This window comes from Rhinichthys klamathensis, unplaced genomic scaffold, assembly GCF_029890125.1.
Source record: "Rhinichthys klamathensis goyatoka isolate OS25496 unplaced genomic scaffold, OSU_Roscu_1.1 h1tg000196l_1, whole genome shotgun sequence".
NCBI lineage: Eukaryota > Metazoa > Chordata > Actinopteri > Cypriniformes > Leuciscidae > Rhinichthys > Rhinichthys klamathensis.
This window is the reverse complement of record NW_026606722.1, coordinates 2,803,798-2,816,205: the sequence shown is the minus strand read 5'-3', so window position 1 is coordinate 2,816,205 and position 12,408 is coordinate 2,803,798.

Sequence of the window (12,408 nt, the reverse complement as noted above, 5' to 3'; positions counted from 1 at the left end):
ATGAACCTCATTGGTTCTTGCAGAAGCTCAAACGTGCTGCGTAACACGAGAATGAACCTCATTGGTTCTTGAGGAAGCTCAAACATGCTGCGTAACACGAGAATGAACCTCATTGGCTCTTGCTGAAGCTCAAACGTGCTGCGTAACATGAGAATGAACCTCATTGGTTTTTGCTGAAGCTCAAACGTGCTGCGTAACACAAGAATGAACCTCATTGGCTCTTGCTGAAGCTCAAACGTGCTGCGTAACACAAGAATGAACCTCATTGGCTCTTGCTGAAGCTCAAACGTGCTGCGTAACATGAGAATGAACCTCATTGGTTTTTGCTGAAGCTCAAACGTGCTGCGTAACACAAGAATGAACCTCATTGGCTCTTGCTGAAGCTCAAATGTGCTGCGCAACACAAGAATGAACCTCATTGGTTCTTGCTGAAGCTCAAACGTGCTGCGCAACACAAGAATGAACCTCATTGGTTCTTGCGGAAGCTCAAACGTGCTGCGCAACACAAGAATGAACCTCATTGGTTCTTGCGGAAGCTCAAACGTGCTGCGCAACACAAGAATGAACCTCATTGGTTCTTGCTGAAGCTCAAACGTGCTGCGTAACACAAGAATGAACCTCATTGGTTCTTGCGGAAGCTCAAACGTCCTGCGCAACACAAGAATGAACCTCATTGGTTCTTGCGGAAGCTCAAACGTGCTGCGCAACACGAGAATGAACCTCATTGGTTCTTGCTGAAGGTCAAACGTGCTGCGCAACACGAGAATGAACCTCATTGGTTCTTGCGGAAGCTCAAACGTGCTGCGTAACACGAGAATGCACCTCATTGGTTCTTGCTGAAGGTCAAACGTGCTGCGTAAGACAAGAATAAACCTCATTGGTTCTTGCGGAAGCTCAAACGTGCTGCGTAACACGAGAATGAACCTCATTGGTTCTTGCGGAAGCTCAAACGTGCTGCGCAACACAAGAATGAACCTCATTGGTTCTTGCGGAAGCTCAAACGTGCTGCGTAACACGAGAATGAACCTCATTGGTTCTTGCGGAAGCTCAAACGTGCTGCGCAACACGAGAATGAACCTCATTGGTTCTTGCGGAAGCTCAAACGTGCTGCGTAACACAAGAATGAACCTCATTGGTTCTTGCGGAAGCTCAAACGTGCTGCGTAACACGAGAATGAACCTCATTGGTTCTTGCTGAAGGTCAAACGTGCTGCGTAACACAAGAATGAACCTCATTGGCTCTTGCTGAAGCTCAAACGTGCTGCGTAACACGAGAATGAACCTCATTGGTTCTTGCGGAAGCTCAAACGTGCTGCGTAACACGAGAATGAACCTCATTGGTTCTTGCAGAAGCTCAAACGTGCTGCGCAACACAAGAATTAACCTCATTGGCTCTTGCTGAAGCTCAAACGTGCTGCGCAACACAAGAATGAACCTCATTGGCTCTTGCGGAAGCTCAAACGTGCTGCGCAACACAAGAATGAACCTCATTGGTTCTTGCGGAAGCTCAAACGTGCTGCGTAACACGAGAATGAACCTCATTGGTTCTTGCGGAAGCTCAAACGTGCTGCGTAACACAAGAATGAACCTCATTGGTTCTGCTGAAGCTCAAACGTGCTGCGTAACACAAGAATGAACCTCATTGGTTCTTGCGGAAGCTCAAACGTGCTGCGTAACACAAGAATGAACCTCATTGGTTCTGCTGAAGCTCAAACGTGCTGCGTAACACAAGAATAAACCTCATTGGTTCTTGCGGAAGCTCAAACGTGCTGCGTAACACAAGAATGAACCTCATTGGTTCTTGCGGAAGCTCAAACGTGCTGCGTAACACAAGAATGAACCTCATTGGTTCTTGCTGAAGCTCAAACGTGCTGCGCAACACAAGAATGAACCTCATTGGTTCTTGCGGAAGCTCAAACGTGCTGCGTTACACAAGAATGAACCTCATTGGTTCTGCTGAAGCTCAAACGTGCTGCGTAACACAAGAATGAACCTCATTGGTTCTTGCTGAAGCTCAAACGTGCTGCGTTACACAAGAATGAACCTCATTGGTTCTGCTGAAGCTCAAACGTGCTGCGTTACACAAGAATGAACCTCATTGGTTCTTGCGGAAGCTCAAACGTGCTGCGTTACACAAGAATGAACCTCATTGGTTCTGCTGAAGCTCAAACGTGCTGCGTAACACAAGAATAAACCTCATTGGTTCTTGCTGAAGCTCAAACGTGCTGCGCAACACAAGAATGAACCTCATTGGTTCTTGCGGAAGCTCAAACGTGCTGCGTAACACAAGAATGAACCTCATTGGTTCTGCTGAAGCTCAAACGTGCTGCGCAACACAAGAATGAACCTCATTGGTTCTTGCTGAAGCTCAAACGTGCTGCGTAACACAAGAATGAACCTCATTGGTTCTTGCTGAAGCTCAAACGTGCTGCGTAACACAAGAATGAACCTCATTGGTTCTTGCGGAAGCTCAAACGTGCTGCGTAACACGAGAATGAACCTCATTGGTTCTTGCTGAAGCTCAAACGTGCTGCGTAACACAAGAATGAACCTCATTGGTTCTTGCGGAAGCTCAAACGTGCTGCGCAACACAAGAATGAACCTCATTGGTTCTTGCTGAAGCTCAAACGTGCTGCGCAACACAAGAATGAACCTCATTGGTTCTTGCTGAAGCTCAAACGTGCTGCGTAACACAAGAATGAACCTCATTGGTTCTTGCGGAAGCTCAAACGTGCTGCGTAACACGAGAATGAACCTCATTGGTTCTTGCTGAAGCTCAAACGTGCTGCGCAACACAAGAATGAACCTCATTGGTTCTTGCAGAAGCTCAAACGTGCTGCGCAACACAAGAATGAACCTCATTGGTTCTTGCAGAAGCTCAAACGTGCTGCGTAACACGAGAATGAACCTCATTGGTTCTCACACATTAAGCAAACATGCTTGAGCTTCCATTTACCACAACTAATGTGTGTGGTAATCAATGTTTATGTTAATAAAAGACTAAATTCAATCTGTTCATTATATGAAGCGATTGTGTCTCTTCAGAAACTTTTTGACCAAACCACTCAATTCATATGGATTAGTTTCACGATCTCTTTATAAACTTTTAACTTTTTTTTTTTTTTCTGAATGTTCTCTGTTTTATCATTTTACAAACATTAAGGGAATGACACTTTTGAATGAACATTCTGAAACAAGCAGGCTAGTAATATTAACAAAACATTTGTCAAACAGTTCATGAACGTATACATATTTTGGTGCTAACTTTTGAGAACATTATAAAAGACCGGGTAACTCAGAACAAACATTCAATTAAAGTTACTGGAAGAATGTTTGTTCATAACTTGAGAACATTCACTGATCGATAAAAATGGTGTTAGCCTATATTTCTTATCAATTTTACATACCAATTGTACAACTTTTCTTTGTCAACATTTTTTAAATCCGAACAAATATGTTTTCAGGTTTAAATAACAATAATAAAAAATAAAATAAAATGTCCCCGATTTTCAATATGGTGCTATTTTATTTGTTATTATCGGTGGTCATTGGTATACGATATGTTGATATTTCTAATATGTCCTCCACTATATAACAGATATTGGCACAGACGTGTTTTCAGTGAACTATCAGCTCGGCAGTGGACTGGAGGACAGCAGATGGAGAGGGTTTAATCCAAGCAGATGTCTCAGCTTAGCAGTAAAACCATGACATGCATGAGGCTAGTCGCTTAGCCTACGCTCACACAGCATGCCAATAGTCCATTATGTCTGCAAATATCTCATACATTTAAAAATCAATTTGATTGGCTCCATCCATCAGCTTCTCAGTGGGATTTTTTTGTGACCTTTTCTGCAGGTTACACCGTTACGCCAGTAGGTGGCGACAATTTAAATCAATCAAACAATTTGTTCGGAAACGAAATACTGTGTTGCTCAGAGACTCAGCGGTGGATTTTGTGGCTTGTTTTGTAAGTCATTTCGAAAGTAACAGTACTGGGTCTGCATTGTTTCCCAAGATGAAAGCTACTTTTAGCCATTGTGTAAAAAAGCAATGTTTCTGCCTGCACGAGCCGAATCAGCGTTGTATTCGGATAAACAGCGCGTATATTGCTCGTGTGAAAGGCCTTGATCAATTCGCATAATTTTCAAATAAGACAAAGACTAACTCCAGTCTGGGTTTTGTTATTGATTCATTTCCTGTTTCCAACCTCAGTTATAGACCCTTCACTAAATCAATAGTTCTCATATCACTTCAAATTAGCTACCTCTCCCTTCTAAATGACTGACAGTTTATCTCTCAGCAAAGTTAATCTGCAGTGAGCTTTCTAATCAAATACCATAATATAATTTATTTATAGGCCGCCTAGGTGTTTATTCACAAAAGCTTCCCCGTCTTCCCCTTACAATTTACAACCTCTTAAAGTGCGTATACTGTTATCGATTTGATCAAGGTTTGAACGTTTAACCGTAGGATTACCTGCCATTACAGCAAAGCCTCACCGACATAAGAAAACATGTTTGTTTGTTTTTTATTTTATTTTTTACCTTCTCACCACTAGAGGGAGACTTTGACCACTGTTATTACTACATGTTGCTGCTTGTAGTTCCAGAGCTTCATATAGGCTACTGTATATGTTAAGTTAAGTGAGAAAATAAATCAATATGTTGTGGAGTGACACAGGATGTCAGGCACAGGGACTTCTAGGGACAAACTTTTACAGTTTGTAAATGCAAATTATAAGGTGCCTTATTATAATTATTATAATTTTAACAATATTTACTGTAAAAGTGCGTGTATTGCCTTGTTAAAAAAATATTATTAAAAAAAAACATGCAAAAATGGTTGTCCTGTTAAATATATATATATATATATATATATATATATATATATATATATATATATATATATATATATATATATATATATATATTAAATGCCTTATGATAAGGTAACCAGTAACAGCTTCCAGTCTTTTTTTACTCTGTTTTCTTACTTTAGAACAATAATGATAGCCCACTAATAACTAGCTAAAACTACAGTGGTCTTACATTGCTCTCAGTTTACCTTTTCACTCAGGTTAGAGAGAGAGAGAGAGAGAGAGAGAGAGAGAGAGAGAGAGAGAGAGAGAGAGAGAGAGAGAGAGAGAGAGAGAGAGAGAGAGAGAGAGAGAGAGAGAGAGAGAGAGAGAGAGAGAGAGAGAGAGAGGGAGAGAGAGAGAGAGAGAGAGAGAGAGAGAGAGAGAGAGAGAGAGAGAGAGAGAGAGAGAGAGAGAGTGTGTGTGTGCGCGCAAACACTGATTCATTATTTGACATCATTAAAGATTTCCTCACTGCAAACTGCCAGTTAGTGATCAAACTGAACCACCTGTTAGTGGTGAACATGTTTATACGCATGCATCAAAATATCTCACAATGAGTCCATTCAGGGAATTTCCCCAAAAGAGGGACATGGAACACAAACAGGAATAGTCAAATCACATGTTCTGTGTGACTATGATTCAGACGTATCAAGTGCCTGTATCAAATAGCAACAAAGTGACCGTGCTGCGTCTACTTTACTCTTATGTCAAGATCTGAAAGTCATTGAAGAAATTTGCCTAGTCATCCTAGTGTCTTCTTGTTAATCAGTTCTGATGTATTGAAGTTATAATGAGCCCTTCCCTGACCTTTCTACTGTGAGGTTTAGAAGAAATCATTAGAGAAACCAAGAGCTTTTCTCATTTATAAACTTGAAAGTTTCATTGCCATAACGAAATAGCATAATAATTATTATAACATCATAATTATTCACATTAACAGCATTTTAGGGTTATTTATTTATTAATATGTAAATAAAAATAAGTATTATATATATATATAAAATAATCCTGCATGACAAAAAGGAAGTGTCAGTACAGATCATGTGAGCGGTTTGTACCAATGATGGGGGTTGCCAGCATTTGCTTGCATAAGCTTTTTTTAATGGCCTTTGTTCCAGGGCCAATTTCATCTACAAACTAAACTATTTATGATCCTGGACTGGACATTTGAGCTTTACAACACTGCTTATTGATAATGGGGAGTGATTAGGAACCCACACATTGATAAATGTTATTGATAATGTAAAGTTATGAAAGGCCTCATTGGTAGCTTCTTTCTCTGCTCTTGTAGTTTTAAAGAATTGTTTCCCCGAAGAGGAAAATCACCCTTATTTAATTAGCCTCATGTCCAGACATGTATGCCGTTATCTTTTTCATGGAACATAAAGGCAGACATTTTGTTTGTTTACAAAGTGACATCGCCACCTACTGGCCTGGCATGAATAATACAGCGTTTTTAGTCGTTTTCACGGATCACGGACAACGTTGTCGTCTGTACAAAGAACAAACCTTTCTGTTTTTAGTACACCGTTGTCGTGTAAACGTACCCTAAAACTAAATGACGGAATTTGTATTTGTGAGAGAACTCAAAGTATCGGTAGAGCGTTAAATGCCATCTGATGAAGTGAAAATGAATCCATTCAATTCCTCTCTTCCTTTTTTTAATCTGTATTTCGCAATTCTGACTCACCAAGTCTGACTCACGTAGAAGAAAGAACACGCTTTTCTTCAGAGTTTCTTTTTGTTGCATAATCCCAGAGAAAAGAGCCTTTCACTTAAAAGGTTTATCAGTGAAATTGGGTTTGATGGCTGTTTTTATGGCCAATGCAACACTATGCTGATGCTGGCACTCTCAGATCTGTTTTCCACTGGGCTCTGACATAGGGTTATAATGTTTTAAGTCAGCAAGTTCAGAGGCAATTGTTTTTATTTCCTTGTTTTGGTCACATGTAGAAAGTCCCAGTGTGCAATGTCTTATCTCAGCAAATGTGTTGCAATAGACTAGTGTTTCCTAACCCTGTTTCAGGAAGCACACCCACAGTACACATTTTGGATGTTTCCTTTATTTGTCTCATTCATTTTAGGTCCTGGAGATTTTCCCCCTAAACCAGTTAAGTGCAAACCTGATTCTTTGCACTTCTTCAATCTGATTCTAAAGATTTCATTGGTCACTTAATGTTTGGAACAAATATTAACCCCGAACCCTAAAATAAAATAAAAAACTCATTATAATCAGTGATGCTGTCTACACTGGATGCGGTGCGACAAATTCCCGAAAGTAAACTGATGCCCTGTTTTATTTCTGACGTACTTCAAGCGATTATGCTACTTCTGACACGAAGAACAAATGGATTTGCAACGACCGCTTTGCCGCATTCAGAGTAGACAGCCTTAAAGAGGTGGTTCAGGATTTTGGACATCGGGCCTCATTTCCAAGTGAGCCTTAGTGTTATTTATCAGTGGAGACAGCTTTCAAAAATGTTCCTCCAGTCGTTCCAGTTGCATAGTTCGCCGGTGCTAGGCTAGCGCGAGTCAATGGTAACTGCTAGCCTGCCATTAAAAACAGTTTTACCCACTCCACAGTACACCAAAAGCAAATAAATTATAAGGCCAGACTATCGATGTAAATGTCTGTTGAGAGAATAATGTTAGAAATCAAACTACCCTTTCATCTCATTGCAATAGTTATACTTTGTTCCCTGTATTTATTAACACAGTCTACAGCAGTGGCGGAGTGATATGTAGGCAACCGAGAGAGGTAGTGAGAGAGAGAGGTAGAGAGAGAGAGAGAGAGAGAGAGAGAGGCAGAGAGAGGTAGTGCAGGTAGTCCCGACTGTAGTGCGCTTCGGTTCTGTGTTTACTTTTCGGCACAGTACTACTAACAGTAGTAACAAAGTAACTACTGACAAAGAGCGCCGTTGCTGAGAAACTAGTTCCTGTAAATGTATTGCGATCATTGAGATGCAAAAGTAGTTTTATTTTTTACATTATTCTCTTAACAGACATTTACATCGATAGTCTGGCGTTATAATTTATTTGCTTTTGGTGTACTGTGGAGTGGATAAAACTGTTTTTAATGGCAGGCTAGCAGTTACCATTGACTCGCGCTAGCCTAGCACCGGCGAACTATGCGACTGGAACGACTGGATGAAAATTTTTGAAAGCTGTCTCCACTGATAAATAACACTACGGCTAACTTGGAAATGAGGCCCGATGTCCAAAATCCTGAACCACCCCTTCAGTTCAGTTCAGCCATAACTATCAATAAAACAAAGCCAAAACAGCCTTTTGTTATGTTAGTTAATTTGTTTAATAGTTCCCGTAATTATCAACAATATGATTGTTCACACTGGAAGTGCTATAGTTAAGCAATATTACATGAGAAAGGGGCCATTCACATATCGCGTCTTTTTTCACTCAAAAATGAAAATTAGCCCATGATTTACTCACCCTGAAGCCATCCTAGGTATTAGTATTATACTAATTATATAATAGTTATATATTTATATTAGTTTATTATATAATAATAATAGTATTTTTCTTATAAAAAAAATATCAGGAGGCATACCCAAACTTCAACCCTCCCAATGTTCAAACCAAATCTACGACCTTGAGTGTGGTTCACTTGAATAAGTGTGAACGCCATCTGAACCCTGCTGCCACCAAACAAGACCGAGGCCGCTGAAAAGATGGGTCTCGGTTCGCTTCCAAGCGAACTCTGGTGTGGTTCGAATGATATATGAACGCAACAAGGACCAAAGACATGCAAACGAACCAAACACGATGACAGGGGCGTAGCCATCATTTCAAAAGTGAGGGGGACAGAATGTGAAGTTTTTTTCTTGAGACTTTTGTTGACAGGTTTTTGCTTAATTGGTTTAATATGCAATTTATTTTTAAAGCAATAAAACAGAAAGAAAGAAATGCAGATGTTCAGTACTTGATATTGCACATGCAGGGTTTTTGGTTGAAAACGAGGCGGAGGTGGTAAAATCCCGACCATGTATTTAAATTAGATAATAAAATGTTTATTTTTCGTAGATCACCATATAGCCTACTGTGTTACCCACATTATTTTTCTAGGTGGATCTCGGTACTTCTAGGGGGGTCCGGGGGCATGCCCCCCCCCGCCAGAAAATTGTGTAATTTTTAAAGATAAATTCATTAATCTGGTGCACTTTGAGTCCCCCGAATCCACTGTTAAAAATAAATAATCCACCCGTCAACCGCCCAAACATATGATATTCTCTGATTTATATTTGATCATCGCATTACAATTATTAAAATTATCAGTGTTAAACATGATAATATGGTTAAATATGACACTGAAGTAGACTGATTTAAAAATAACATTTAGGTTACTTAGAATAAAAGTTCTTCTTTTGGCAAAATTCAATTTCCTTAAAAGCCTAAACAATGTCTGTCTTACTAAACTTTCCAATTGAAAACCTTCAAACTTCAAGCTTTTAAAACTACTTAAAACTTTCTAGTTAGGCTTTTTCAAGAGAACTTAAAGTTTGTCTATAACTTTTTTATCTAAATGTAAAGTGTTACCGAATTATGCATCATGTAAATGTGACAACGCTGCCTGATTCAAGCAGATCGTGGCTGTTATTGCATGAAAATACAAATTCAGCATTAACAATCACCATGTTTATTCTAATTTGAAGGGCTTTGATAACATATCTGTGAAAATAAAAGACATTACGAATAAAAAAAGATTGAAAATAGTGCGACTTTTTGCGGGTAGTGAATATTTTCAATTTACAACAAAACTTCTTAATTCAACAAGAGAAATAGGCAGAGTTATTCATCATTGTGCAACACAATTCGGATACCACATGACAACTTACTTACAGTGCTTGACTTTTTCGTGAAAAACGAGTGAAGAGTTTTTGCCGTTTTGAACTGATACTGATGGATTCGGCGCAGGTGCGAGCATGGGCGTGTCGTAGGCTAATGCACGAGTGAATGATTACCATGGAAACGTGAAAGTCACGTATGTAGATAGACTATCCTTGACTCTTTGGATTTTAAATCTCGATGTAGGCTACACACCCCAGCGAAAACCTCAGCTTGTTGTATACACACTTGCCCTATGAAAAAGTGCGGGGGACGAATTTACATTTTATAAAAAGTGGTGGGGACACGTCCCCCCCGTCCCCCGCGTAATCTACGCCAAAGTCCTTTTAGGCAAGTCATGCCACTCGGCCGCCATTTTGGCAACGCCTCCGGGCAGCTATTTCGGACTAACAAGACCAGGCTCCTATCTAAATGAATGGGCAGAGACCCAGAACTGCACTTTCACTGGTCACCGGGACATAAAAACTGCATGTATACAAACACTAATAAAATATGATAAAAATCGCTGAAAAAGTGTGATGACTTTGCCCCAAAATAAGGTTTAAAACGCCTTTTTCCCCACAGGTTATACTTTTACTACGCATGCGCAAGGGTTCTCTCGCTCTCTGTCGTGCGCGCGCTACTGCTCGCTCGCTCTAGATTCAGGGAGATTTGAACTAATTCGCGGTCATCAGGGAGCCGCTATCAATCTGCGGGAGACTCCCGGAACTTCTGGGAGACTTGGGATGTCTGATATTTACACAACTAACACATCAAATCTGCCGCCTTTTCAAACAGTAACATATTTTCCGCTGTCGCAAACCTCAACTGTGCGCATGCGTCGGTGGAACCAGACGATAGGCTTAAATGTTTTCCGGCTTGACTGTTAAAAGCAGACGATTGGCTTTCCAGCGGGAGGGGCGGGGCATGTGCATACAACCGCCATCTTTGGCGTTACGGGTTTTCCCTATATAGTTGTATTAAGGATTGGGGAAGTGGCATGTCTCTATATAAATAGTCTCTGTCTACGCCCATGCATGATGATGTCACAAGATGCAACCCTAAAAAGGACAGAATGCTCAAGCATACCGTTTTTTCTTGTCATAGTCGTGATGTTGCCCGTCACAGGATCAGAACCGCGTCTCCTCACAGCAGATCTTGGTTTGTGTGACGGAGGGATTCCTGACGTTCTTTTGACTCCTTTACAGATCTAGAAAAAGTTTGTTGAGACAAACTGTAAGTTGGCTTGTGAAAGTTTGGAACAGAAAGTTTGAAGAAGTTTAAAGTAGTTTGAAGTTTAAATTAGTTTAGAGTTTAAATTAGTTTAAAGTTTAAATTAGTTTGAAATTTTAAGTAAAGTTTAAATTAGTCTAAAGTTTAAATTAGTTTGAATTTTAAATTAGTTTAGAGTTTAAATTAGTTTAAAGTTTAAATTAGTTTAAAGTTTAAATTAGTTTGAAATTTAAAGTAGTTTAAAGTTTAAATTAGTCTAAAGTTAAAATTAGTTTGAATTTTAAAGTAGTTTGAAGTTTAAATTAGTTCAAAGTTAAATTAGTTTAAAGTCGTTTAAAGTATAAAGTATAGTTTGAAGTAATTTAAAGTTGCTACGGTGTTTCTAGTGGGTTGGTAGGTGTTCTGGGTGGTTGCTAGGCGGTTGCTAAGGTATGTTGGGTGGTTCCTAGGGTGTTCTGGTTGGTTAATAGGTGGTTGCTAAGGTGTGTTAGGTGGATGCTAGGGTGTTCTGAGTGGTTGTTAGGCGGTTGCTAGGGTGTTCTGTGTGGTTGCTAGGATGTTTTAATGTATTTTGGGTGGTTGCTATGGTGCTGCTAAGGTGTTCTACGGTATTTTGGGTGGTTGCTAGGGTGTTTTGGGTGGTGGCTAGGCATTTGCTTAGGTATTTTGGGTGGTTGCTAGGGTGTTCTGGGTGGTTGCTAGGGTGTTATAACCTATTTTGGGTGGTTGCTAGGCGGTTGCTAAGGTATTTCGGGTGGTTGCTAGGGGGTTCTGGGTGGTTGCTAAGGTGTTCTAATGTATTTTGGGTGGTTGCTATGGTGTTGTTAGGGTGTTCTATGGTATTTTGCGTGGTTGCTAGGGTATTCTGGGTGGTTGCTAGGGTGTTCTAAGGTATTTTGGTTGGTTGCTAGGGTGTTGCTAGGGTGTTCTAAGGTATTTTGGGTGGTTGCTAGGGTGTTCTCAGGTATTTTGGGTGGTTGCTATGGTGTTGCTAGGGTGTTCTAAGGTATTTTGGGTGGTTGCTAGGGTGTTCTGGGTGGTTGCTATGGTGTTAGGGTGTTCAAAGGTATTTTGGTTGGTTGCTAGGGTGTTGCTAGGGTGTTCTAAGGTATTTTGGGTGGTTACTAGGGTGTTCTGGGGGTTGCTAGGCGGTTGCTAGGGTGTTCTAAGTTATTTTTGGTTGGTTGCTAGGGTGTTCTGGGTGGTTGCTAGGGTGTTGCTATGGTATATTGGTTGGTTGCTAGTGTGTTCTGGGTGGTTGCTAGGGTGTTGCTATGGTATTTTGAGTGGTTGCTTGGGTGTTCTGGGAAGTTGCTATGGTGAACTATTTATGAGTTTTAAAATTCATAAGTATGAATTCATGAGAGTTCATAAGTGTATGAATTCATGAGTTTCTATGTTTATTAGTTTATAAGTGTATAAATTCATGAGATTATAAGTTTAAATGAGTAAGTGTCCAGAGTTTATTAATGT